This window comes from Dasypus novemcinctus, chromosome 11 (genome assembly GCF_030445035.2).
Source record: "Dasypus novemcinctus isolate mDasNov1 chromosome 11, mDasNov1.1.hap2, whole genome shotgun sequence".
In the NCBI taxonomy this organism is placed as follows: Eukaryota; Metazoa; Chordata; class Mammalia; order Cingulata; family Dasypodidae; genus Dasypus; species Dasypus novemcinctus.
Window position 1 is genome coordinate 17,369,017 of NC_080683.1, and position 26,908 is coordinate 17,395,924.

General features: G+C 37.5%; 1 protein-coding gene and 1 pseudogene across 7 annotated transcripts in view; one reads left to right on the forward strand and one right to left on the reverse strand.

Annotated features, from left to right (window-relative positions):
* The window catches only part of SUPT3H (SPT3 homolog, SAGA and STAGA complex component), a 571,256-nt gene that overhangs the window by 322,204 nt on the left and 222,144 nt on the right, over window positions 1–26,908 (reverse strand). The gene's annotated exons all lie outside the window — the stretch shown is intronic.
* LOC139440041 (eukaryotic peptide chain release factor subunit 1 pseudogene) lies at window positions 15,680–17,541 on the forward strand (annotated as a pseudogene).

Here is a 26,908-nt window from a genome sequence, read left to right on the forward strand (position 1 = left end):
CCAGGGATCTCCCATGTGGGAGGCAGGAGCTTAAATGCTTGAGCCACATCCACTCCCTCCACCTGCTTTTTTTTTTTTTTTAATATGGAATTGTCTTAAATTCCCTCTACTTTTTAAAGGATAGCTTTGCTGGATATATAATTTTTCACCAAAACTTTTCTTTCATAACTTTGAATACATCAGTCCACTTCCTTGTGGCATCAAGCCATTATAATCATATTTATGCTTCCCTCTATGTGAGGAATTCTTTTCCCTTGTCTTTTAAAAAAATTTTAAATACCTGTTTTTGAAAGCAAGAAATTAATTCAATTAACAATTACTTTGAGAAAGCCAGAGAGACAGGTAAATTAAATTATCAAGTAAATCTATAAAACAAAACTTTTTCTAACATTGGAAACATTTTTCATTGCTTGCTTGTTTCTCAGCATCTACTACCCCAGTCCCTTACATTAATGTATTCACATGTCATTTAACTTATTAACTTTGAGGGAAACAGATGTGGCTCATGCAGTTGGGCTCCTGTTTACCATATAGGGCCTCCCGGTGAAGGCAAGCTGGCCCACGCAGCAACATGGAGTGCTGGCTGATGCGGGAGTGCCACCCTGAGCAGGAATGCCGCTCTGCATGGAAGTGTTTCCCCCGCACCATGTGAAATAAATAAATCTTAAAAAAAAAAGAAACCCAATCAATAAAAATAAATAAATAAAAATAAATTAACTTTGAAAATACTTTTAGAATTTCATAACATTACATGAAATAAGTATATCTGAAGATACAAGTGAAGTAAAATTATAAAATTATTTATGATCAAAAATTAACAATACACAATACTGGTACAAGATACATTAATATATGTATTTGTCTATAATAAAATAAAAGATGATAATTTACAAAGTAAACACTTAAATTATTTATAGTTACTAACCACTTAATCAACAATTACTGAGTGCCTAGTTTGTATGAGGTACTATTCTAAGTACTTGGGATACATCGGTGGAAAACGCAAACAAAAAGTGAATAAAGCTTACATTTCAACAATGAATGCATACAATAAACAATATATATAGTAATTTAACTAACTAAACAAATGTACATTTAATGAGATAACACAGGAAAAAAGAAAAAGTAGAACAGAATCAGGAAACAGGAAATCTGGCGCAGAGGAAGGGGACAGTGTGAAATATTAAAAAGGGTATTTATTAATGTTTGATGTATGAAAAGAAATGGCTCTTAAGAAATGGGGAAAGGTGAAAATAAATTTGGAAATTTTCTAAAAACCAAATGAGTATTTTCCTATGCCTAGAAAAGCACATCTAAAATTACCAGAGCCTAAGGTTTGGAAATGTGCATCTGAGGAAGTCTACAAAAACATAATAAAATGTTAATATCAATTTCTTCTAACAATTCAAAGGACAATTTTCCTCATATAATACAATATTCCCAAGAAGCAAATATCCCCATCTTCTAACTCTAATGGGTAGGAGCAAAGAACAAATGCTTTTAAGCACTTTTCTGAGAAACAGGAAAGATCTGATATGAGAAATTCAGTATTCACTCAATATTAGGTCATAGAAGGATCTAAAAATTATTTGTTTCATTTATCTTGTTTTACAAAGAAGGAAAAGAAAGGTCAGAGAGGTTACTCAACCATCTCAAGGTCACAAATCCAGTTAGAGGCAAAATCGAGGTCTTTTAGCTTATGCAGAACTCTTTTTTCTACAATACTGTATTAAATATCCCCAAAACAGTAACAAATTAGGCAAATTAACCTCACATGATCATTTAGCAACGATTATGATTAACCAAATAAGAAAAAGAAGGCTGGCTTAATTACTTCATAGAAATATTTTTGAAAAGGCTTTTAAGAGAGAGATGTAAAAGCTTCAAGAAAATTACTTCAGTCCATAAGGTCCCAAAACATTAAAAAATATAACAACCTAACTACTATCTTATTTTTGCTGAAATCTAAAAGTAAAAAAATCAACTTTCTGTAACACTGGAAAAAGTCACACTTTAATCATATCTTTTAATCACATAGATTTTTTTTCTCACTTATTATTTAAAACAAAGTACAAAATAAACAAAAGAATATTTATCACCCACATTTCCTGAAATATGGGTGATGGTAATATCCTGGACTCTCTGATCCTTGAATCAGAGATTCAAGAAAGTTAAGAGGTTTGTTTATTGTCTCAGAAATAGTAAGTGACAGAATTACATGGTTTGAGATAGTCACATAGAGGTAGGAAAATCTTGCCACTTACAGAACTTTAGAAAACTACCCATATGAAACAGATATAAGAGTGGCATACTATAGCACCAATTCCCAAATTAGTGTTTTCCTGAAAAAAAGTAATTTGAGATTAAATCAGTTTGGAAAATGCCTTACATTTTATTCTTTTCTAGATTTGCAATGTATGTTATTGTACGAGAGGCACTAAGAAGTTCTGCAGGAAAGAAACTTGTGATTTTCAATGTATTTGTTGTACATGTAATCATTTTCCTAAGGCCTGTTTAGTTACATAGCATTGAAAATCAATTTAGGAAGCAGTTAAACCATAGGATTCCAAAATGACTTATGGACTTAAGTGATAGGATTCCAAATGAGCTGCAGCCTAAGGTATTGGAACTTCAAAGTCAAGTTCTTTAGTTTTAAACAACGAAATGATAGTGGTGGTGATAACAGCAAACATTTGAAATTTTTAAACATTTGCTTAGTAATTCAACAGATATTTATTGAGTTGTACATGTTAGGCACTGAATTTCATGCTAGCTGAGAATTTTTAAAGTTACACAAACTAAGGAAATGACTGATTTTTCTATACTCATGGAAACAAGTAGCAACCAGAATAAGTTTTTTGTCCACTGGCTCACAACCCACACCTTGAACAATTCCCATTTATAAACCAACAATGACAACTTCTCACATCTTAAAGTCAAACAATAAGGAATACATTCCCTCCAATAGGCACACCTCTGAGTGCCAACCATCAACAAAATAAAAATGTCATCTGAGTGGCCCCTTCTACAGAAAATATAAGCCTCCAGAAGAATACCAACTCTGAACTTCATGCTTCCCTAATCTACATATTAACAGCAGTATATCTTCCTGAAAAATCGTTTGACAGGCATACTTCTCCCTTACTATTGTAAGCAATAAATCCAGCTTTGCCTTTTTATTAGAGATACTGAGTGATGGGCTCATTAAGCTTTCATAGTACATGAGAAGATCTGCTCTCAAACCTGCCAATCTAATTCCTACTCTCTTTTCCCCTCTTAACTTTTTTTGTCTTTATTTATTTTAATGTTACATTCAAAAAATATGAGGTCCCCATATACTCTGCACCCCCCTCACCCCACTCCTCCCCCCATAACAACAATCTCCTCTATCATCATGAGACATTCATTGCATTTGGTGAATACATCTCTGAGCACCGCTGCACCTCATGGTCAATGGTCCACACCATAGCCCACACTCTCCCACAGTCCACCCAGTGGGCCATGGGAGGACATACAATGTCCACTAACTGTCCCTGCAGCACCACCCAGGACAACTCCAACGCCCGAAAATGCTCCCACATCATATCTCTTCCTCCCACTCCCTACCCTCAGCAGCCACCATGGCCACTTTCTCCACACCAATGCCACATTTCTTCGATTGGCTAATCACAATAGTTCATGAATAGAATATCAGTAAGTCTACTCTAATCCATACTCTATTCCTCCATCCTGTGGACCTTAGAATGGTTGTGTTATTCTGAAAGATTTCAAGGGAAGCAGATTTGGCTCAATGGAGAGGGCATCCGCCTACCACATAGGAGGTCCAGGGTTCAAACCCAGGGCCTCCTGGCCCGTGTGGTGAGCTGGCCCATGCACAGTGCTGATGCGTGCAAGGAGTGCCTGTGCGCAGGGGTTTCCCCGCGTAGGGGAGCCCCAAGCACAAGGAGTGCGCCCCTCAAGGAGAGCCGTCCGGTGCGAAAAAAGCGCAGCCTGCCCAGGAGTGGCACCGCACACATGGAGAGCCAACACAGCAAGAAGACCCAACAAAAAGAGACACAGATTCCCAGTGCTGCTGACAAAAATGCAGGCGGACACAGAAGAACATGCAGCGAATGGACACAGAGAGCAGACAACAGGGGTGGGGGTGGGGGGAAGGGAGAGAAATAAAATAAATAAATAAATCCTTTTTAAAAAGTCCTGCTTATTTGCTAACTTTCACACACAGGGCATAGCTTTGTCCTTTGGAACTGGATGAAATATCAAATCCTTCTATTACATGACACGTCTTCAAAATAGGTCTTGCTTTTAAAAGAAATAATTTTATTTTTGTTTTTGCTAAGTTGATCCTTTATAAAGCAGCTTTATTGAAATAACATTGACCATCTGTATTAGTAAGAGTTTTCTAGGGAAATAGAACTGACAGGATATATATATATATATATATATATAATTATGAGATATATACAACTATGGGGATAGGCAAGTCCAAATTCTTTAGAGCAGGCTGCAATCTGAGAACTCTGGTGAAGGTTTTCAATGAATTAATTCCCCAGGAGAAACTGGCTGGCTCAAGCAAAGATAGAAATTCTTCCTTCTGGCTGCTGAAAGGCTTTCAACTGATTGGATGAGACTTCTTTCATTGTTGAAGGCTACTCTTCACTGGATTTTAGATGCTATCAGCTACATATGCAGTTAACTTACTGATGATTTAAATCCACAAAATATCCTCACAGTAGCAATCAAACCAGCTTGACCAAACAACTGGACACTGTAACCTGGAGAAGTTGACATGTGAACTTAACCATTACACATACATTTAAACATCACTTTTTTTAAAGTGTATGATTAAATTTTTTTTTTTGTAAATATAGCGGTGTACAACCAACACAATGTAGTTTTAGAACACTGCCATCATTCTAGAAAGATACTTCACACCCATTTACGGTTAATCCCAATTCCCACCCTTAAGCAATTCTTCTGTTTGAAGAAATTATTCCGCCCCTGTAGGTCTTCTTTAGATTAAAGATGTCTCCGTCTTCCTATCATTTAAGTCTTTTTTTTGGTAAATACAGCGGTGTACAACCAGCACAATGTAGTTTTAGAACATTTCTATCATTCTAAAAAGATATCTCACACCCATTTACGGTTAATCCCAATTTCCACCCTTAAGCAATTCTTCTGCTTGAAGAAATTATTCTGCCCCTATAGTCTTCTTTAGATTAAAGATGTCACCCTCTTCCTATCATTTAAGTCTCAATTTAAATAGCATATCCCTGGAATTACTTTCTCCAACTACCACCACTTTTAGTCTTCACTTGAAGCACAGTGGTTAAGCATTTATTTGGTTTTATATTGAGGTCTGCCCAAGATTTCATTTGAAGGAAAAGGTTACAAAACTTTTAAATAAACAAAAGGAATGAAAACCTCTAATCTAAGTGTTGAATAAGTCATAAACCAAAGATAACATCCTGCACCAAACAAATATCCTTGAGGAAAAGAGAAACAATAAGCAACACTTTGGGGGATGGAAAGAGTTGAACTAACTTTCCACTGGCTTTTTCTATAATTTCCCATCTCATCCACAGGAACATCATGAGGAATGGTGCTGAATGCCTTGCTGAAATTTTGTACTCCACTGCCATGGCAACACCCCATCTGAAAGGGAAATTATTTCACTCTGATATGAATTGTGAACTCATACACGTTTCTAAAATTACAGACCCCAGGATTTTCCTTGAGATTGATGTCATGTTTACAAGGGAGTAGTGATTAGAATCTACCTTCTCCCACCATTTTACAAAATGGGGCAAAATCATTCCAAATAATTACATCTCCTTCTATAGCATTCTAGAAAAACCACTTGGCAATAATTAATCCACTGCTGTACATAATCTCTAAGTATTTTTATTTTCAGGGACTTAATTTGTCACCAAAACCAATGATTTTAGTCTCATATACAATATGGAAAGCAATACATAATTGTTATATTACCCATTAAACAACTCAAAAAATTAACTGTGTAAGAATTCATGACTGCCATCAGGAAAATATATAGTATCTCCCAGTTGTAACACCTAATATATTCCATTTGCTTCTTCACAAAGGGTTTCAGATTAAATCAGGGAGTATATAAGACAACTGCCCTTCTAAATATGTAAATTGGATGGTGATCAATCACTTTTGCCCTGAGAAAATTAATAAAAAATCTACCTCTAGTCTCAACAATGCTCCTCAAATCAAAATGGAATTTACTATGCCCAGAAGAAATGAATTTTCAGTTTTTTCTCCAGAACATGGATAAATGATGAAATAAGAAAGTTGCAAGGATATAATTATATATAACAAATGAACTGAAAATTAAAAAACTAGAATATATTGAATGATCTTTTGGTTTTACTTTAGTTTACAAATTTTTGACATGTATAAAATAGAACCTTTTATAAATGTTTATACATACTACAACTGAAACTCCTATTAATCTTCAAATTATACCTATTACTAAGAAAATTTTAGTTTGTACTTCTGGAAACTTAAAGTGAATAATATTTGAAGTCTTCTAAATGTATAAAAATACTAGTAAAACATACTTCTATGTACCTTTCAACAACCTGCCTGTACATGATTTAAGCATCTTCATGGGCACTAGCTCCATGGCAGCAAATAAAATATAATAACATAAATTAAAGTGGCAACAGTAGTTAACACCCAAGCATAGAACCTTCACAAAATACAACTTTCAAACTCCTTTGTTAATTGTATAAAAGTCCTCAAAACCGGCTTCTGTCTTTGGTTAAAGTCTTATTTCCAACCATACATGCTTTGTTCCTAACATATCAAACCACCTGTAGATAGAAGACCATACAATATATCTAACACCTTCTAACCTTTCCACATGACCTTCTTGCTGGCAAATATGCCTTTGGTTCCTCTTTCATTCAGCCAATGCCTTCAAAACTTAGTCCAAAGGGTATCACCCTTGGGAAATTTTCTCTGATCCTCACTTCAGTTTAGATGCTCCTCTGTGGTATGTTGTATTGATGGCTCTAACTCTTCACCTCACAGTATCTTTATTCCCTTTGCCAAGTAAATTTAAGTGCCCTGGCACTATAACTCTGATCTCAACCTTGCTATATGCTTTAGCCAATGGGATGTTAGCAGATGTTAACAAGCCAAGGCTAAGAAGCACCTAAATATTTCAACTTGTGCTCTTGCCCTATGCCATTGCCATGAGAATGTGCCCAGGCTAATAATATGCTGACAGCTTAGAGACACAGGGAGCATAGCTAAGTCACCAGAACCACCCCCAGCTACAGCATCCTATATCAGCTGACAGTGGGTCGACATTCAAGATAGATAAGGGAACCCAGCCAAGATTGGTGAACTTCTTAAATTACTCTCCTAGAAATACAAGCACAAATCCTTACTATGGCATGCTATTGAGAATTTTTGGTTTTCTGTTATGCAACATTATTGTGACAATAAATAACAGAACAATTCTTCTAGATGCTTCCATAACACCCTGTTCACATCCTTATCATTACATATATATAATATTGTACTTTTATATTGACTTATCCATTTACCTATTAGCTATTAGAAGAGAGCCCATGATTCATTTAACTTCACATTCTCAGTACCTAACATAATGCCAGTTGCATGTGGGTACTCAATATATGTTTGAGGGATGGAGAGGGAGAGGCAGGAATCAAAAGGAGAATAGTGTAATGAGGAAAAGTAATCTTAAGGAGAGACATACAAATGATGAAGAAAACCGATGTTTAGATGGAATTCACCTTCCATCTAATTCCACTGTGATCTCAGATCACAAGAAGTCTTTCCCAGTATACACATGCAAACTAAATGGTGGTAGAGCAGATTGAAACCCCAAGCCATATAGGTGGGCCTAGTAGAAGGGAAAAGAACTTACAAGTCATATGACTTGCGGACAATCAGGAACAGGCCAATAATTGTAGCACTTCTGGACAGCAACCTAGGGTTGGCGTTAGGTTATGCAGAAAATACCAAAGGGTATATATCCTTAGAAATATTAACATTTTCTTGTGGCAACGTAACAGGCAGAACTTCAAAGATGCAGAAGGGAGAGGACCCACATTTCTCTTTTCTTCCCATCATCCCATACACATTTCTTGTACATCATTGCTTCCGTGCCTTTCCCTCCGCCTAGAAGGCTTTAAAGTACCACCTCAAGCTGTCATCACCTTTAATCACTGTTTAACTAATACCATCACATCTTTTAAGGTCTTGACCAAATTTCCCTCTTTTCCATGGAATCTTCCCTATGCTCTACCCCAAGAACCAATTATACTTTTGGAAATTTACTCATGCATATTTAGAACAATAATTACTACATTAGTAGTAACTGGGTGAGAGTAAAGACCTGATTTTTTCCATTTTTATATTCCATGTGTCCTGCCTATAGTGGAAACACAATATATGTTTAATGAGTGAAATAAGAGCACAAGGAAAACTGTTCAAAATTTAATTATACTTGGTATGATTTGGGGGAGAGGAAAAAACAATTCAAAAAGGTAACAGATTAATGATGATTTATTATTAAGGGACAGATACAAAAAGAAAAAAATCAATGAAATCTAAAAGTATACAAGATTTAGAATCAATAGAATACTAGTAGTAATGATGATAAGAATGATAAGGAAAGTCACAATCAGCAGATGAGACTTATATACTGAAGATTTACTATTTGCAAGATGCTACTGAACTGATTTAAACGTCACAACAATCCTATGAAGTAGATACTATTATTATTTCCATTTTCAGGCTTGAAGAAGTTAACTACTTTGCTCAAAGTAATTACCATAATTAATAAATGGTAGAAATGAGATTCCAACACTTACCTGTCTGGTTCCAAACTAAAAACAAATCCCTACTACTCTATACTACTTACTATGTTTCACAGAAACTGAAGAGACCTCAGATGTAATTTATTTCAACTTCCACCAAAAGTAAAATTAAAATTAAAAAAGACCATATAAACATATATCCAACTAGAGTGGCTACAGTAGGGTACTGAGTAAAATTACAGACAACTAAGGGTGAGACATGCAAAAATAAAAAACAATGTTGAGAGTTTACAAAATTGAGATAAAGAGGAAAAGTTTGGAGAATTGGAACATCAAATGCTTGTTATAGCAATACCTAGAAAAACAAATTTCCTAGTACAGTGAAAAATAGCATTCAAGTCAAATGAAAATCAATGGCTTCCTCTCTATTCTTCAAATTGCTGAGTTTAACACATGAAATTTGCTTTGCCATTAAGACAAACATGAAAACTACAAATCTGAGAAAACCCATGTAACCCTTTTTACATAAATTACATGGACATTTGGGGTTCTAGGATAAAGTTCAGAAATCATTCTATTAAAGCAGTGTAAAAATTTCACACGGCTAACAGTTGGTAAAAAAATATGCTTCATTGCAGAAAATCTAGAAAAATTAATGTAAGGGTAAGCTCATCACACTAGATGTATTATAAAAGATACTACACATAGATTCAAATTTACACTTGGGAACAGGTTGACTAGATACATGATTATTATTAAACTGACAGTGATATTTTCCTTGCAGCTTAAAGACACCAATACTATTTATCTACCATGCAGGCTGGGTATGATACAAAGAAAATCAATTCCAAAATGACTCCAGGAACTGAGGATCTCTGATTTCCATAACCTCAGGTTCTTAGAAAAGTAAAACTTTTTATTGTTAACAAATTTATCTAAAATCCCATGGGGATTCTCCCTTAGCTTTTACAGAAGGAGTTCTTTGGCAACTCTGAAGGAAAAAGAGAAAGTGCCATGCCCTGTGCCCTGAGGTTTACAGGATTCAAACAAGTATAGATAATTTGACTCCTTAAGTACTGGTTAGGAACTAGAATATTTGATACACAATCTGAGTCCTTCCAGCTCCAGGAATCTCCTACTCTTCCCCACATTCTAAAATTTTCAAAAAGCTCTGAAATTATGTTGAAATGATTGTCAAGATATATCTTTAGCAGCTGGATGACTTAAAACAATATGTAACATTATAAATTAAAACACTGTTTATATTGGACTATCCAATTCTTCATCAAATTCAGAAAGCCTCATTCCTACTTACAGATGTGTGCCAAAACACTCTTAAGAGACAAAGATTTTAAAAAAAGGAAAGAAAGCGTTTTCCTATATATGTAAGTTTTTACTTTAAAAAAGAAAATGCAAAATTACTTTGTTTATCATACTGTATTTTCACATAGCTGTCATCTTTATTATGCAGTTAAAATGAGGTAGCCTATAGTAATTTATTCCAGGCAAGAGGGGTTATGGTGAAAGATGAGAGTGGGTGAAGAGAATACACAGTTGTCTGCAGCTTTTAGTACATGTTATAAGAATAATGCATGAGAAAAACCTTAATACTAGTCAGTATAACAACCTCAATTTTCTTAAAGTCACACAAATTTACATTTAAAACCCTACACAGGAGAACAACCAGCAAGATGGCAGCAGAGTAAGGAACTCCTGGAGTCAGCTCCTGCTACAGGGAAGCTAGTAAACACCCAGAGCTATCTTCAGCTAATTGAAGCACCCATTTGGGGGCTCCAGGAGACCAGAAGAGCATCCTGCAACATCCTTGAAGGAATGGAAGGAGGAGAATGACCATCTGTAGAGAAGATTCGTAAGTAGAGCGCTCCATGCCACAGAGGCCTGTGCCCATCCTCCACTGGATGCACAAGCTGCCTCGGGAGTTGTTCCGTGGATGGAATTGGAAGCTCCACTTTCCAAAAACGACGGAGGAAGAGATTGTTGGGCATCAATTTCAGCTACAGTAAACTCAGTGGGTTAAAGTATAATCCTAAGAAAAGCTAAAGTTTGAACCTGTCCGAGTCAGAAAGAGGACAGGAGCCGCCATCTTAACTCTGCACCTGGCACAAGGGGAAGCGGGGCGAACTGACAATTCTAGTGCTGGTGGGGACCAGCTTCTTTCCATCCAGATCAGATTGCAGCTCTAGCCTAGGCCCCAGCCCTACATCTCGCAGGGAGGAAGCTGGGGGGCCTTGTGCCAGCCTCTCCAGTATACCAGCCAAGCCCCGGAAGCCGGTGATCATTCTACTCTGGCAGCACAAACTGCCCCAAGAGCTATTCTGTGGCTGGAATTGGAAGCTCCACTTCCCAAAAACAGAGGAGGAGGAGACGGTTGCCCACAGATTTTGGTTACTGATTAGTGGACTTGGCTGGCTAAGGTAGAACCCTAGGAACAGCTGGGGTATAAATCTGCCCAACTTGGAAAGAGGACCGTGGCTGCCATTTTGACTCTGCCCCCAGCCTGAGGGGAAGCCGGGCTGACCAAAAATCACAGTGATGGTAGGGGACTGGTTTCTTTCACCCAGATCGGCCTGCAACCCTAGACTAGGCTCCAGCCCCACCTATGGCAGGGAGAGGCAGGAGGGCCATGCACCAGGCTATCCAGGTAACTGCAGGTACCTTTGGTTGGTGCAGACTGAATAATCAGAAGTCTACCAGGGCAACTGTGGTCATCTTGGACGTGCACTGCATAGATTGCTGCCCTCACCTGCAACTCCATCCTGACCCAAGCAGGGGAGGAAGGGGCCTGAAGCTTCATCAGTCTCTCCAGGCAACTACAGTCTAGGGCTGCACAAATTAGATTATTCCACACAGCTGTGACTCTGTCCCTACCCCTGGCAAAGAAGAAAGTTGGGAGAAGCTTCATTGGTTCCTGGGGGGAGGAGGGCAGCTTCATCCTGCACAACTTACAGCATCAATTACATCCTTCACTACTACTGCACAACCAGCAAGGGAGAAAGAGCAGGAACCCTAAACTAAATAGAAAAACTGCACCCAGAATAAATACTCTCGTAAACTAGATGCCAAGATACCAACAAAAAATCACAATCCACACCAAGAAACAGGAAGATATGGCCCAGTTAAAGGAACAAGATAAGCCTCCAGATAACATAAAGGAGTTGAGACAATTACTCATTAGATATTCAAACAGATTTCCTTAATAAATTAAATGAGATGGCTAAAGAGAGTAAGGATTTTTTTAAAAATTTCTTTCCCCCTACCCCACCCCCCATTATCTGCTCTCTGTGCCCATTTGCTGTGTGTTCTTCTGTGTCTGCTTGCATTCTTGTCAGGTGGCACCAAAGATCTGTGTCTCTTTTAGTTGCGTCATCTTGCCGTGTCAGCTATCTGTATGTGCAGTGCCACTCCTGGGCTGGCTGTGCTTTTTATACATGGGGTGGTTCTCCTTGTGGGGTGTACTCCTTGCACATGGGGCTCCCCTACATGGGGGACACCCCTACATGGCATGGCACTCCTTCCGTGCAGCAGCACTGGGCATGGGCCGGCCCACCACATGGGTCAGGAGGCCTTGGGTACCGAACCCGGGACCTCCTATATGGAAGGCAGATGCTCTATTAGCTTCCTGAGATAAAGGATATGAAGAAGACACTGGATGAGCACAGAGAAGAATTTGAGAGAATACATAGAAAAATAGCAGATCTTATGGGAATTAAAGGCACAATAAATGAAATTTTAAAAACACTGGAATCATATAAGAGCAGATTTGAGGAGGCAGAAGAAAGGATTGGTAAGCTTGAAGAAATGGCCTCTGAAAGTGAACATATAAAGAACAGATGAAGAGAAGAATGGAAAAAATTGAACAAGGTCTCAGGAACTTAAAGACAGCAAAAGACATGCAAACATATATGTCATGGGTAGTCCAGAAGAAGAAGGGAAGGGAAAAGGGGCAGAAGGAATATTTGAAGAAATAATGGTAGGAAATTTCCCAACCCTATTGAAGGACATAAATATCCATGTCCAAGAAGCACAACGTACTCCCATCTGAAAAAATCCAAATAGAACAACTCTGAGACACATACTCATCAGCAAGTCAAATGCCAAATTCTGAAAACAGCAAGAGAAAAGCAATGCATAACATATAAGGAATACCCAATAAGATTAAGTGCTGATTTCTCACCGGAAACCATCGAGGCAAGACGACAGTGGTCTGATATATTTAAGATACTGCAAGAGAAAAACTTCCAGCCAAGAATCTTATATCTGGCAAGACTGTTTTTCAAAAAAAGGGGCAAGATTAGAATATTCACAGATAAACAGAAACTGAGAGAATTTCTAACCAAGAGATGAGATTTTCAGGAAATACTGAAAGGTGTGCTACAGCCTGAAAAGACAGAAGAGAAAGGTCTGGAAGAGAGTCTAGAAATGAAGATTATATCAATAAAAGTAACCAAAAGTGTCAAAAAAGTGGGGCAATTAAAATATGACAGATAAAATTCAAATAGGAATAAACTTAACCACCGACGTAAAGCACTTGTACTCAGAAAACTGCAACTCAATGTTAAAAGAAATCACAAAAGACCTATATAACTGGAAGAACATTCCATGCTCATGGATTGGAAGACTCAATATCATAAAGACATCAATTCTACTCAAAATGATATACAGATTCAATGTAATCCCGATAAAAATTCCACCAGCAATTTTTTAAAAACTGAAAACATGATTACCAAATTTATTTGCAAGGGTAAGGGGTCCTGAATAGCCAAAAACATCTTAAAAAGGAAAAGCAAACTCTCATCTCCAGACTTTAAATTATATTACCTAGCTATAATGGTAAAAACAGCATGGTACTGGCATAAAGACAGACACATAGACCAATGGAACCAAACTGATGGCTCAGAAACAGACCATCACATGTATGGTCAAGTGACTTTTAACTAGCCTGTCAAACCCACACAGCTTGGGCAGAACAGTCCATTCAACAAATGGTGTTGAAAGAACTGGATATCCATAGCCAAAAAAAGGAAAGAGGACCCCTATCTCACATCTTATCCAAAAATTAACTCAAAATGAATCAAAAACCTAAATATAAAAGCAAGAACCATAAAGCTTCTAGAAGAAATTGTAGGAAATTATCTTCATGCTCTGGTGATAGGTGGTGGATTATTAAAGGAGATAAGAGGAGGACTGAGATGGACTACTCATTTAATGTATTTAGAAGTTTTAATTAGCTTTAATGTAAAAGTGTGGAAATGTATAAAGTGGATGGTAACAAATAGTAACAGCTAGTTTATAAATGGGGATGTGGCTGAAAATGGTAGTCTAGGAATGTAAATGCCAATTGACAGAATGCTAGAGAATAGTCTAGGAACTGAATAGCACAGTAAACCAAGAGGTAGATGAAAATTTTCATTGATGGTACAGAGGCAAGAGTGTCCTTTGTGAGCCAGAGCAAATGTACTTCACTACTGCAGGGTAGTGGGAGAATCACGGGAAAAATACAACTGGAATGACCTATGGACTGTGGTTAGCAGTAAAAATGTAATATGTTTGCATCTATGCCAAAGATATACTGTGCCAATAACAGGGCAGTATAGAGAATGTGTGCCAAATGTACATTATGGACATGGTAACAATCAGATGATATTATTTTATCTGTAACAAATGTTCCACCACAGTGTGGTACGTTGATAGATGGATGTTCTTTGGGAATTCTGCACATGTGCATGACTGTTTTATAAGTTTACAACCTCTGTCATAAGAAATATATTTAAAAAATAACAATAGGGTGGGTTGGAGGAAAAATATACCAAATGTAAGATAAGGACTATAATTAGTAGTAAGATTTTTACAATATTCTTTCATAATCTGTAACAAATATCTCACAACAATGCAAAATGCTGATGGAGGGTTGATATAGGGACCCTGTATAATGTTATGCATGTTTGCTTTGTCAGTTCACAACTTTTACTATACACTTATTATTTATGTATGTTCATATACAAATGATATAAAGATAATAATAATAAGGTAGGTTGAGGGAAAATACTTTGGTTTGTTGTAATATTTTGACAATGCTCTTTAATCATTAGTTTAAAATGTTTAACAACAATGCAAGATATTGGTGGAAGGGTTATGAGAGTCCAGTATGATGTTATGTATGTTTATTTTGTAAGTTCATAGCCATTACTATATACTTATTGTTTATGTATGTTTATGAGTAAGCGATATACTTTAATAAAATTTTTTAAAATGAAAAAAAAAAAACAACCCTAAGCAGGTAGGCGGATGTGGGTCAAGTGATTTGACCTCCCATGTACCACATAGAGGTCCCTGGTTTGGTTCCCACTGTCTCCTAAAGATGACAGCGAGCTGGTACAATGGGCAAGTGCAGCAAGCTAACACAACAAGATGATGCAACAAGAGACAGTGGGAGGAAAAGCATGATGAGCAACAACAAAGCAGGGAGTAGGGGTGGCTCAAGCAATTAGGTGCCTTCCTACCACATCAGAGATCCGGGTTCAGCTCCAGGTGCCTCCTAAAGAAACAAGGAAGATGAACAGGCACAGCAAGTGCAAAACATCAAGGGTGTAGAGAGAAAAAGATAAAATAAATCGTTTAAAAAAATATAATGAACCTAACTCACCTATAGAAAGATAAACATAAAAAAAAAAAAAAAGAACCTACACACTTTCTAGAAAAGAATAATTTCACAGGGAGGAAGTGATGTCATAGGCCCACAAGGGAGCTGGTGTCCTTCTACCTCTGAGTAGCCACCTGGGAGTACCAGCCACTGCCTACCAGGACTGCACCCTTAGGGAGGAGGAGGAGGCGAGAAGATGGCAAAGGGCCCCAGTGCTGCCAACAGGAACGTGGAGCTCTGGAAGATCAAGAGCTCATCAAGAGCTTGGAGGCGCCAGTAGGCAGCACCACATTCCAAGCACCCGGCCCCTGCCTCCTGGTTCCCATATCCTTCAGAAGGAAACCAGGCACTCGCTAACTCCCACCGTCTGGACCTCTGGCAAAGGAGCAGGCATGATTTTGTTGATCATTCCTCACAAACACCGGATTTCACGAGTCACAAAAACGTTAGCAGATGAGTTTGGAATTGCATTTACCTTTAAGTCACAAATATTAATAAAATGCTATTCTGTTCTGGGAGAAATTTATCTCAAACTTTATAGCAAAGTGTAATATCTCCAAATGGTATGGTTGTTTATTGTGAAACAAGTATGACGCGAAAAAGAAAAGAAAGTCAACACTGACTTTGAGCCTTGCAAACCAATTAATATATTATTGTGTTTGTATAAAAACAAATTCCATATAGAGACACAGGGTTACTTTCAAATGATAACAAGTTTGGTTTCATTGTAATAGATGGTAGTGGTGCACTTTTTAGCATACTCCAAAGGAAACACAGAAGTCCTGCACAAATTCACTGTGGATCTCCCAAAGAAATAGTAGAGGAGGTCAGTCTGCCTTGCATTTTGCCACCTTAAGAAAAGAAAAATGACGTAAATATGTTCGGAAAGTAGCTGAGACTGCTATGCAAAGTGAATTTCTGAGGACAAAGTGAATGTGGCTGGTCTTATTTTAGCTGGATCAGCTATTTTAAAATTGAACTGGGAAGTGGACTTGGCCCAATGGATAGGGAGTCCATCTACCACATGGGAGGTCTGCGGTTCAAACTCCGGGCCTCCTTGACTCGCGTGGAGCTGGCCCATGCGCAGTGCTGATGTGCGCAAGGAGTTCCAAGCCAAGTAGGGTGTCCCCCACGTAGGGGCGCCACACGCACAAGGAGTGCACCCTGTAAGGAGAGCTGCCCAGCACAAAACAAAGTGCAGCCTGTCCAAGAATGGCGCCGCACACAGGGAGAGCTGACACAGCAAGATGACACAACAAAAAGAAACACAGATTCCCAGTGCGGCTGATAAGGATAGAAGCAGTCACAGAAGAACACACAGCAAATGGACACAGAGAGCAGACAACTGGGGGAGCTGGGGAGAAGGGGAGAGAAATAAATAAAAAATAAATCTTAAAAAAAAAACAACTGAACTAAGTCATTCTGATATACTTAACCAGAGGTTGCAATAAAAAAGTTTTAAAATTAGTTGCTGTCTTCTATAGCAGTAAAAAATAGTTCAAACCAAGCTGTTAACTAATGAAGTTTTCTACAACATGAAATTTATTCAAGAGAAGTAATTAATAAAGAATATTTCAATGAAATCAGCCAGGACATGGGCAAGTACCGTTTTGGAGTTGAAGATACACTAAAAACTTTGGAAATGGGGGCTGTAGAGATTCTAATAGTCTATGAAAATCTGGATATAATGAGTTATGATCTTCATTGCCAAGGCACAGAAGATGAGAAAATTCTAACTCCAAAACAAAAAAAGGAACTGTCTCATTTCATAGACAAGAGAGACAAGATAGGAACATGAGCTGACTGAGAGCATGCCCCTGCTGGAATAGTGTGCTAACGACTATAAAAATTTGACCTACATTGGAAATTTTCATAGATAAGTCACAAGAAGGATCCCAGTTTGTGAAAGTATTTAGTGGAAATGGAGCTATCTTGCGGTACCATGTAGATTTCCAGAGAATGGAATACCAAGGAGGAGAAGATGAATTTTTTTTGGCTCACTCATCTGTTTGCTCATTGTTTTTGCTCAGTGTCTGCTCATTGTCTGTTTGTTTTTAGGAGGCACTGGGAACTGAACCCAGGGAACTGAACACTGGGAACTCAACTGCTTGAGCCATATTTTTTCTCTGAAAATGACTTTTTTCCTTGATGGCAACTAGGTAGTCACCAGCAAACTGGCCCCACCCTCCAGGATCCAAGACAAGGAGCATACCTGTGGTAGAATTCAAAAAGATACCTGCCTTACAGCTAGAAAATTTCCAGAACTTAATTCATGAGCATATAATAGTGAAAAGAAAACTGACCCTCTCTTAATCGGAAGTAGAGTGGCCATCACCATCCTAAAATCCTCTAGACTGAAGACTGAACAAACAAAGTGGTATTGCAACTATGGACTGAAGTATATGTTGGAGAAAAATACGGTGCTTACTGGGACACAGAGAATGATATGACTATATAGACAAAGAAAGATTTATTGAGAAGCTCTCCCAACAGAAGGGGTCTGAAGAACAGATTTCAACCTCCCCACCAGCATGGTGAGGGTCTGAAGTGAGACTTCAGCCCACTCTTGGAAGGGGGGGATTTGAATTTATATTTATCATTTCCTACGCACGGAAATGATAGTTGGTGGGAGGGGGTTGAGGGTTTGAGTGAGGTGCAAAGGCCAATAGGATGCCCTAGAGGTGAAAATTTTCCCTGATAGTGACTAGAAGATAGTCGGTTAGGGAGTTTTGGTTTCTTGGAATGCTGTAGGAACAGATGTTTCTTTGTTCTGTAGGGATTTTATCTCCCTCTGATATGCAGGTAGAGAAGGTTTCCATTTCCCTTTACTCCCATCTCTATGTGGTTTCTTTGTTTAACCTGTGGGGAAGCGCTGTGTCCTTGGACATGTAGGCTTAGGGAGATGGGGTGAGCCTTTCCCCAATGCATATCAGGGGAAACTGAGCTACAGCTTGTTAATTATTGTAAGACTCTAACAGTATACTTATTATTATTGTAGTAATGGATGAACTAGTAACATTGATGAAAAGGCAGTGGACACCAGAGGTTCTGAGGGGAGGGAAAAGGCAGAATAAGTGTAATTTGGGGCATTTTGGGGACATTCAAATTATTCTGCAGGCTAGTAAGATAGGCAATCAATGGGTGGATCTGGAACCTGGCAAGAAGTCCATGTGGACATCAATAACCCCAAGATGGCTGCTGGAAGACCCTTCCCAAGATTCTCCCACTCAGAAGAAGACTTCCTCTGGAAGCCAGGAGAAGTCCTGGATATTCCCCAAGGATTTTATCATTGGGCCCTCCTGGGAGATTGATGGGAGAAATAAGCAATCAAAATGGTCAACAGCTGGAGCTCCTCCCCTGCCATTAGCAAAGGGATGGGATAATCAACAGTTCAGAAAGGCAGGCACCAGGCCTGAGCTCTCTCTCATGCACTCTCTCACCTGTGGACCTCCATCCTGTCCTCTGCACATTGCTCTCACCATTTTTCCTCTGCTATGTGGCCATGCAAGTAAAACTGAGGCATTTATAAGCTATAAAGGGGAATTGTAGTCTGTAAATCAACCCTCTGTTTCTTTTCAGCCCCTTCCTCTCTACCTGGGACCCCTGATTTGCTATTTTCTCCCATTTCTCTTCCCTCCCTACCTGAATAAATTACTGACCTAATTCACCCAACATGCTCTTGAAACTCATTTCTGCAGCATAGTCAAGAACCTAGTCAAAATTTGGTTAATAGCATGACCTTGCAATGATGGGTAAAGGCCATTAGACATTTTATCAAAACCTATAAAATTGTGCAGTACAAAGTATAAACCATGGTTAGTAGCAATAATTGAATGTGTTCATCAATTGTAACAAATGTACCACACTAATGAAAGATAGTGTTAATGGAGAAAAAGTGTGGGAAGGGGAGGGGGTGATGTATGTAGGAATCCTCTCTATTTTTGATGTAACATTTACATAATCTAAAGTTTCACTAAAAATAGTAATAAAAAAAGAAAGAAAAGTGAACCAAAACAAAAGTAGACCCAACCCTATACTTTGGTTTGTAATGATGTCAGCACAGCACCTTACAAGTAAATTCCTAAATACCAATTGGGACTAATTTAAAAAATAATTACAGTTTTTACTTGTACTCAAAGATGAAATTGGTTGCTCTTATATTTTATGGGGAAAAATTATTTTTTAAACTTCATACATAGCAAAAATACTTTAACTGCTGTAAATCTTCAAAAATTAATAGAAGTAAGATCATAGTGGTTTGTTTCTTGTTTTGATTGGAGAAAAACTAAATTGCTGCATTACGTAGTACCCATTTACATGGCATTCTCAGTTTAGACTGCATAAGAAGGAATATATGTGGTGAAATGTTGGGAAGAAAAATTTCACAGCATGTTTGGAAAAAGAAAAACTGTTTCTAGAAAATATTCATGTTTAAATGCATCTTTTTATTTTCATCTAGAAAGAAAACAAAATAATGGACTTTGAAAGGGTACTAAATCTACCATCACTAATTTTATTTTGGCAACTGACTTTATCCCGTTTCACTAGCAAAGTTAAGCCTTAACTTTAAAATATCACATGGATAATTAAAGCAACAAAGAGGTGGCTGATCTTACACCCATAAAATAATTGTGTTCCGTAAAAAAGGGAACAAATTGAGAATATTGCTAAAGAGGATTCACATCAAGAGATATTTTCAAATTAAACAGGGAAGGATACTTCATGTATATTTCCCAAGTTTAAATAACATTGAATACTATGCACTTAAAAGCAATTAACAAGAATATTAATTGCAAATAGTTCAATTATTTAATTCTGTATTACAGACTTAACACAAAAGGTGGGGACCTATGGTCTGTAAGTTTTATTTTCAGCTTTATCACGAACATTTTTGATGAACTGAACACCTGATCTCAAATTTCTTAACATTTAACTAAAATTCTAGGTACCCTATTAGTTGTAGAGGTTAGATCCAAAAGTCGGCATGTAAGCATAATATTAAATAAATTTAGCCTAATGTCATCATTAAAAAAAAGTCCAACACACACATACATACACATCTTAATTTAAATATAAATTTAATTCAGTTTAACAATATTCATTAAACATCAACCAAGATGAAAACCTCTCCTAAAGGATGTGAATTACAAACATGAAAACTATCAAGTCCTTGTGAATGCTAAAAATAGAATAGCACATTTGGTAAAATGAGCATACAAAGAAATGAGTAAAATTCTCCCTTTAGTGAATCTAATACGGTATTAAGGACTTTTTTATATTTTAAATGTCTGAGGTAGGTTAATAGGGTAGGAAAAAACTATTTATATAATCCAAGGGAGAGCAAACTTTTTCAGTAAAGGGTTAGTTTATAAATATTTTACACTTTTAATCTCTAAGGTCTGCCAGAACTATTCACTTCTGCCACTGTAGCACCAAAGCAGCCACAGACAATCTGTAACTGAATGAGCATGGCTTTGTTCCAGTAAAACTTTATTAATGGTCACTGAAATTTGAATTGTCACATTTCACTAATATTCTTCTTCTTTTGATTTTTTCCAACCATTCAAAAATGTAAACACCATTCTAACTTATGGACTGTATAAAAACAGGCAGCTGTCCAGATGTATCCCTTGGGCCATAGTTTCCCAACTCCTAGTATAACCCAATAACAATATCAGATAATCATGAATCAAGAGTTACTCTGATAGGTACTGTAGCTGTTGGATATTGTTTATGAATACCAAAAGTAGATGTTGGATTATGTTTATAAACTGGTCTGTGTCTCTGGACATATTAGATTGTATTATCTTCAGAGGTTTCACTTTTTACTTGATTAAATTATGATTGCAGCTTTGATTGGGCCATGCCAGTAGAAGAAACACCACACAGCAGAGGAGTTAGTTGGAGTTTTAATACTGGAGCCAAAGGAAGTAAACACACAGAGAAGTAGATATGAGAGGAAAGAGAGAAGGCTCCATTAGACATGGCAGAGGCTCGGGAAAGAGAGACAAGCTGTTCATCTGATAGTCTACAAATGGCCTTATAGAGACAGCAGAGCAGCTGAGCCCAGAGAGAAACGAGCCCCAGGGAGAGAGATTAGCCTTTTTCCAGCCTAAAGCCAAGAGAGGAAGAAGCTGGAACCACAGAGCTTACCAATTTTTGAAATATTGAATATATATTCATATTTATAATGATAAAAAAACAAACATACCAAACTATTAGGAATGTTTTTTCACTTTTTAAGAATATCACTACAGTACTCAAATAACATGTCATTATTTAATGCACAAATAAAATATCCAAATAAAATTAAACATGCATAAAAAGAAATGGAAAAACCAATAATCAAATTTATTTGGAAGGATAAGGGGCATGAAGAGGCCCTTTTTAGCTGGTGCTAAAAAAGGAAGAACGAAGTTAGAGGATTCTAACTTCCTGATTTTAAAGCATATTACTTAGCTACAGTGAAAAAACAATGATATCAAGTCAGACAGGCTGACCAATAGAACTGAATCAAGAACTCAGAAATAGACTCCCACAACTACAGTCAAATGATTTTTGACAAGGCTATAAAGTCCTCCCAGCTGGTCCTGAATAGTCTATTCAACAAATGGTGCTGGGAGAACTGAATATCCATATCCAAAAGAAAGAAAGAGGATCCCTCTTTCATAACTTATACAAAAATTAACTCAAAATGGATCAAGGACCTAAATATAAAAATGACAACCACAAAACTCCTAGAAGAAAATATAGGAAAACATGTTCAAGATCTTGTAGTAGGGAGTAGTTTCTTAAACCTTATATCCAAAGCACAAGCTACACAAGAAAAAATAGATAAATGGGGACCTGCAGCAGTTTGATACTGTTTATGAATTCCAAAAATAGATACTGGCTTGTGTTTGTAAACTGGTCTGTTCCTCTGGGCATATTAGATTGCATTAGATTCAGAGGTTTCACTTTTACTTTATTAAGTCGAGGTTAAGGCTTTTATTTGACCACATCAGTAGGGCATGCAGGGTTGAGTCGCCACCCCTTTGGTGGGGATAAAGCAGATTCTCACACAGAAGTAAATAAAAGGAGAAGGAGAACACAGAGAGTTGAGTTTTTTATGCTGGAGCCTGGGAGAGAGCCAAGCAGCTGAGACAAGCCCTGGGAAAAGAGATGAGCCTTATGCCAGCCTACAGCTGAGATAGGAAGAACTTGGGACCATGGAGACTTAAGAGGAAGAGGAAGGCTGAACCCTCACAGACACCACCCGCCATCTTGTCTTAACATGTGGAAACAGACTTTGGGTGAGAAAGTACCTCTTATTGTACCTTGAATAGGACGCTTTAGGGCCTGGTAACTGTAAGCTTCAACCCCAAATAAATACCCTTTATAAAAGCCAACCAATTTCTGGTATTTTGCATCAGTACCCCTTTGCTTAACACAGGACCTCCTCTAAACTAAACACTTTTGCACCTCAAAGGACTTTGTCAAAGGGTGAAAAGGCAGCTGACTCAATGGGAGAAAATATATGAAAATCATATATCCAATAAGGGTTTAATATTCTGACATTAAATATATCCAACAGATACTTTAACTCAACAACAGTAAGAAAAATGACCTGATTAAAAAAATGGGCAAAAGACTTGAATAGATATTTGTCCAAATAAGAAATACAAGTGGCAAAAAAAAACAAAAAAAAACAAAAAACAAACAAAAAAAAAACAACAAAAAAAAACATGAAAAAAATGTTCGACATCACTAGCAATTAAGGAAATGGAAATAACTACAATGAAATAGCATTTCACACCTATTAGACTGGCCACTATTAAAAAGCTGGAAAGTTACAAGTGTTAGGATGTGGAGAGACAGGAATGCTTATTCCCTTTTGGTGGGAATGTAGAGTGGTACAGCCACTGTTGAGGACTGTTTGGTAGTTCCTCTGGAAGTTGAATATAGACTTGCCATAGGACCCAGCAATACCACTACTAGGTATATACCCAGAAGAACTGAAAGCAGTAACACCTATACACTGATGTTCACAGTGGGGTTATTCACAATTCCAAAAGATGTAAACAACCCAGGTGTCCATCAACTGGTAAATGGATAAACAAATTGTGGTATGTATACACAATGAATATTATGCAACTGTAAGAAGAAATGAAGTCATGAAGCATATGACAACATGGATGAACCTAGAGGATATTATGTTGAGTGAAGCAAGCCAAACAGAAAAGGGCAAATACTGTATGAGTGCACTATTATGAACTAAATATATTGTGTAAACTCATGGAGTTAACAATTAGAATATAGGTCACCAGAAAATAGAAGGGTAGAGAATGGAAAGCTGAGGGTTAATCTGTGTAGAAGTGGTAAAAAGGTTGTAAATTGTTAACTAGCAGAGCTATTATATGGTGGTTCAAAGGGAAAGTCTAAAGAAATATTTATTACTAGAAGGAAAGCTAAAAAATGTAACATGGGACTGTATAGAATAGTGAAACCTCATGTGTAATATGATTATGGGTAATTTGCATATATAAGACTGCTTTTTGGGGGGTTTTTTGGCTTTCTTTTGTTTTTGCTTTTGTTTTTGTTTTCAACATACTGCAACCGGGGTTTGAACCTGGGACCTCTATTTAGGAAACCAGTGCTCAACCACTCTGCTACATCAGCTCCCTCAAGTTGGTTTTTTCATTTCTTTGTTGCTTGTTTTGTTTTTAGGAGGTACTGGGGAATGAACCCAGGACTATGTATGTGGGAAGCGGGCTCTCAACCACTTGAGCTACATCCACTCCCAGACTGTTTTTACAAAACATAAATATAAATAATCTAGAGAGATGGAAACAATAGAAGTTATGTATGGCAGGAGAAGCACAGAGATTGACAGGTGATGAGGTATTTTTGTCTGTTTTTTTTTTATTATTAGGAGTATTGGAATAATGAAAATGCTCTAATTACTAACGAAGTGATGAATACACACCTACCTATGTGATTATGCCAAATACAACTGACTGTACACTTTGGATGGATTTATGGTTTATTAATAAGTATCTATAAAATTGATTTGTTTATAAAAAAGGCAACTACATCAGATTACCATGAAGGTTTGTGAGTTGTGCCACTACTGACACAGGAATGCATACCAATTTGGGGAGTGGAGAGCATTAAGTGGGGAAGTGAAAATGTTAGGTTTCTCAAACCCCATTCTCAAGACAACACGAATATGAAAAATTCTTGCATTAAAAAGTACCACCTTCGGGAAGCGGACTTGGCCCAGTGGATACGGCATCCATCTACCACATGGGAGGTCTGCAGTTCAGACCCAGGGCCTCCTTGACCCGTGTGCAGCTGGCCCACGTGCAGTGCTGATGCGCACAAGGAGTGCCGTGCCACGCAGGGGTGTCCCCCGCGTAGGGGAGTCCCACGCGCAAGGAGTGCACCCTGTAAGGAGAGCCGCCCAGCGCGAAAGAAAACGCAGCCTGCACAGGAATGGCGCTGCACACGCGGAGAACTGATGCAGCAAGACGACGCAGCAAAAAGAAACACAGATTCCTGTGCCACTGACAACAACAGAAGCGGACAAAGAAGAATGCGCAGCGAATGGACACAGAGAATAGACAACCGGGGCGGGGGGGGGGGGGGAGGGAAGAGAAATAAATAAATAAATCTTAAAAAAAAAAAGTGCCACTTTTAAGTGATGCCAAGAATCCACTTTGTTGAGTCTCTTCCTATTCTGATTTGTGATTTTTGATGACATATGCTACCCGGGCCTCCATATACACTCTTGCTCTGTGCTCTGCAAATCTTTGGGGTGCTCTTGAGTAAAACCTGAAATGGCTGAAGTATAAAAATCATTTGTCACAGATTTATTTTCTGATCACTGAAAGAGAACAGCATTGTGTTTGGAAACATCTGGATTAAAAATATTGAGAACTACTGACCCTAAACTATTCCAAAATAACAGGCATCTTTCCCATTTTTACAGATTTCCAGTAAAATAAAGTCCAAGGCTACATTACTGTTTATGTTAAGTTTCCATTTTCAGTTTATTTGTATTTCATCCATTAAAAAAATGTTTTGAAAAAGGAGATTCACATAGAATGTTGGCCACATTTTCAAAGGGATCCAAAAATGATCTCTCAAAATATGAACTTACAAGTTTCTGCATGTCTCTGAACTCAGATTTCTGCATTTTAATGTCACCTAGGTGTATCCATTTAAATTTGAAGGCTGCTTATCAAACATGGCCACTGAAAATTTGCACTAAAGTAACAAGTGTGCAAAGAAGTAACTATCCATTGGGAGGGAAAAAATCCTGATTTACAGGGTGGCCCATTTAAAACAGTTCCCATTTAATAATGTGGCTGTGTATAGGGCCTCTTTTAAATGGGCCACCCTGTATGAAGCTTAAGTCCAAGATAAAAAATGTCCTCCCTTGAGAATTTTTAAAAACCAAAAACACTGAAGGTTTAGTGGTTATTTTTAAGGTTTTTAGATGGTTTCTTTGGACTCCTTTAGAACTGAAAAAAAGATGGATACACATTTAAAAAATGAAATGTTACAACCACACATCTGTAATGAGAACCAGTGCCAGTGGATATTTTTAAAGCAAATTAAAACGGTCAACCTTTTTTTTTTACTTAGACAAACAGCTGCTACACACACAGTGCACACACAGTAACTACTTTTCAGCAAAAGTTCAGAAGGAATTTCCTAATAAAGATTTATAGGATGTTCTGAGATCAATAATTAAAGTTGACCTCCCAAGAGATACGTATGACACCATCAGAGATGTGCGAGTTCAGGATACCAAGCATGCCTATATTCTAAAGCAGGGACCTGGAATTTAGAATAGTCACAGTAGCTACTGCAAAGGGAAGTTAGGATGAAAATGACATGGAGCAAAGCTTTATTGTTTTGTTTTTTCCTCTCTACTGAATTCAAAGTGTTTTCATAAGATTCTGAAGTGATTTGTAATGTTTAAATATCTCTGCAATTTAGTTCCTTCTTAAAGAAAGGTGGGGGATGTGATGCCTAAAAATGTAATTTTTTTATTGAAGAAACCGCATGCTTTCAAGACTCTAACTTCCACTCTGTACCTGACTTGAATAATGCTGTTTATCCCTCCAAAACCAGTATTAATAAAAATAAAAACTATGAACACTTTCATTACACTGTGTATCAGGTAGACATCCTTAAATCATTTAATCTTCACAACAATGCTACAAAGATAGATACTGTTATTATCTCCATTTACAGATATGGAAACTGAAACACTCAGAGATTAAATAACCTAGTGAAACTGCTTATTTGTAATTCAAACTAAGACTTTAGCTACAAAAAGAAAAAGGAATTATGTAGGTTCCTAAAAGTGCATTTCTAAACATGACATATGCATGCCCCTTACAAGTGAAGCAGCCGCATTTAACCCTTTCCTCAG